The sequence below is a fragment of the Sinocyclocheilus rhinocerous genome, unplaced genomic scaffold (assembly GCF_001515625.1).
Source record: "Sinocyclocheilus rhinocerous isolate Xijiao unplaced genomic scaffold, SAMN03320098_v1.1 scaffold4256, whole genome shotgun sequence".
In the NCBI taxonomy this organism is placed as follows: Eukaryota; Metazoa; Chordata; class Actinopteri; order Cypriniformes; family Cyprinidae; genus Sinocyclocheilus; species Sinocyclocheilus rhinocerous.
This window is the reverse complement of record NW_015657299.1, coordinates 120303-123253: the sequence shown is the minus strand read 5'-3', so window position 1 is coordinate 123253 and position 2951 is coordinate 120303. Positions and strand designations below refer to the sequence as shown.

The 2951-nt window shown below is 34.8% G+C and overlaps 1 pseudogene; it reads right to left on the bottom strand.

The window, feature by feature from the left end:
- Positions 1-762: 762 nt before the first annotated feature.
- Positions 763-2951, bottom strand: part of LOC107720967 (cytosolic phospholipase A2 gamma-like) — an 18382-nt pseudogene continuing 16193 nt past the window's right edge.

Genomic DNA, 2951 nt, shown 5'->3' with positions numbered 1-2951 from the left:
CAAAAACAGTGAGTATATGTTTTTAAAGCTTTTATAACAGAGCAACAAAAAAGCTTAATGTCATTTTATTTATAGTGACAACAATAATATGAATGAATTCAATTCTAATTAAAACTTGACCAATTACCTGCAAGCTAAAGACTATACTAAAACAGTGGCCTAATAATTGACATTTGGGGTATGACTTGTGTAATTCTTTAAGAGTTTATCAAAAGATTTTCCCTAATAATTTTTGAATGATAGATTTTAACTTCAATGTTAACTCTGTTGTTTTACAGATGAGTGCATCCAAACTTCAGGAAAGGTTCGTAACCCTGCACAGATTTCTAGAATGATGGAAGCTGTGCACTTTATTATATATAAATACTGCCCTGCATAACCTACATAATGTCAATTACAAACTCGATCATTCTGTTAATAACTTCAAAATAAACTTTAGTTAGTTGTATGCAAATCTAAAATCAAAAATATATTAAATAGCACAAGGCCATAACCAGGGGTGAATTTAGTGATTTGGTGGCCCCAGGCAAAATATAGGATTGGGGCCCTATACATTTGCACACATTTACCTGGATCAACCTTGAGGTTCCTTTTTTGTTGTGATGCTTGCTGTTGCACAATGGTGCCTCATAGTTGTGTCCAATGTTTCTACAGTCTTCATGTGCATGTTATAATGGCTTTCTTTCATGTTGTAGATCACAAAATAGCCATTGATGGATACAGGTTTTCACAAAAACAAAATAAATTATAAAATGATCAACCTCACAACTGAGCCTTTAAACCAGAAAAGGGATGAGTCAGAAATATAAATTATTATATTACTTTAAAATGGGGTTATGTGGATTTTCGCATTGGTCTGAACAAAAATTGCAGACTGGATTATTGAAAATGCACATTCATTCTCTGCCAGTAGGAGGCACTTTTGGAACGTCAGAAATACAGCAGTTTCCCCGGTAACAAAACCGCGCTGCGCTCATAAACGCTACTTTATCAGATCAAATGAAAATTCCATCGAAACTTTTTGAAAACAGTCGGTCTTCAGAGATTCATTCATATAAAAACTTGAATTAGTGAGACTGAGAGAAGTGTGATAAATATAGCCTATATTACGAGGAAAGTCCACTGATGAGTTAAGCCTGTATGTATGGCTAATTCTAAACTTTAAAATAGCCTACATTTATGACTTGAATAATAAGTCCTTACTGTTTGTTTTAAGTTTGTGTGTGTGTGTGTGTGTGTGTGTGTGTGTCTGTGTGTGTGTGTGTGTGTAAGTAAATTCCATACCCTTTGTCACTTTATGCTGACACATCTTTTAGGTTAAATAAATGAACATTACTTACACTATCAAGGAGAAAACAACAACTAACTAATGCTCTGATTATTAAAAGAAGTATATTTCTCATCAATTATATTTACAATTATTCCAAACTAATAACTATAAGACATGTAATATTCCATGCATATTTGTTAACTGCTATTCAGCTGTTCTTTTCAGTAGTCAAATTATTTTTGGATCATCAGTCATCAAAGCTCGGTAAACACTGTAAGTGTCATGTACTTTTATTTCACCAAGCTGATTTCTCACTAAAAAGCTATAAGTAAGTGTTTTCAAGTAATTTCAAGCCTGATTGTGATGTGACACATCTAATTGAATTGTTGACTTACCTTTTAACTAGGCTTCTCATTAACAACATAATTTGTTTATTCAGGCCAATTTGAGGATGCAGTGCATGGAAATAAGAGGAATAAGGTTTATCGGCCAATCACAGCTCTTTTCTGTTTAATATGTTAAAACACATTTCTGCAAGTTTCAGTCTGTTCCTTAATGCTTGACTTTCATTAAGCAATAAATAGATGATCATTGATAATCAAAGCAACCATAGCCTACCACAGACTTGATTACAACTATGCGTGCTTCTGTTCCAATGAATAAATAAACTGTTCTCTAAAAATAAGGTTGTGTCCTGGTCATTTGATTTCAAACAACACAAATGCTCATTATTGTAAAATATGTGAATGTGGAAAAATCTAATTCTCTGAAGCTTTTCACATTATGATTACATTTCATATTTGAAATCACCAATTAAATCTGACAACAACTGTCTCATAAATTTAGTTCTTATGCTCATATAGCTTTAAAAAAGTTAAAAAAAAAACCAAAAAAGCAAATGCGCACGTGCAGGCCTGAGCGCGCAACTTTACCAGTTAACTCTTTCATATAAAAGGTGGGAGTATTCCGCCATATTTCGTGTTGCACTTTCTCCCATTCATAAGTAACGCAGAGACTCGTGTTGTCCACACTGAGCAGAAAACTATTTCGAAGCATTCGAAAAACCACACGCTTCCGCGTTCGTCACTCTCTCCCCGGAGCTTACGTTGCGCCTTCCGCTACACCTACGTCATACGCTCAAGCACCTTGTCGTGAACACGCCTGCTTGAGCGACCGGAAGCTGGAGATTACGGTTTATAAAATTTTATAAATCAATATTTTTCTTAGACTAACACATCGTTCCGCTTCAAAAGGACTTTATTAACACCCCGGAGCTGTGTGGAGTAGTTTTATGATGGATGGATGCAGTTTTTTAGAGTTTAAAAACAGGGGCACCATTCACTGCTATTATACAGCTTGGAAGAGCCAGGACATTTTTAAATATAACTCCGATTGGATTCGTCTGAAAGAGGAATGTCAGATACGCCTAGGATGCCCTGAGGGTAAGTAAATCATGGGCTAGTTTTCATTTTTGGGTGAACTATCCCTTTAAAGGGGTCCTATTATGCTTTTTCACTTTTTCAACTTTAGTTAGTCTGTAATGTTGCTTTTTGAGCATAAAAAAGATCTGCAAAGTTACAAAGCTCAATGTCCGCTTCAAAAGGAGATATTTTATTTAACAGAAATCACTTTTCAAAAACTACAACGAACGACTCGTTTGGACTACAACGCATATTTTGCG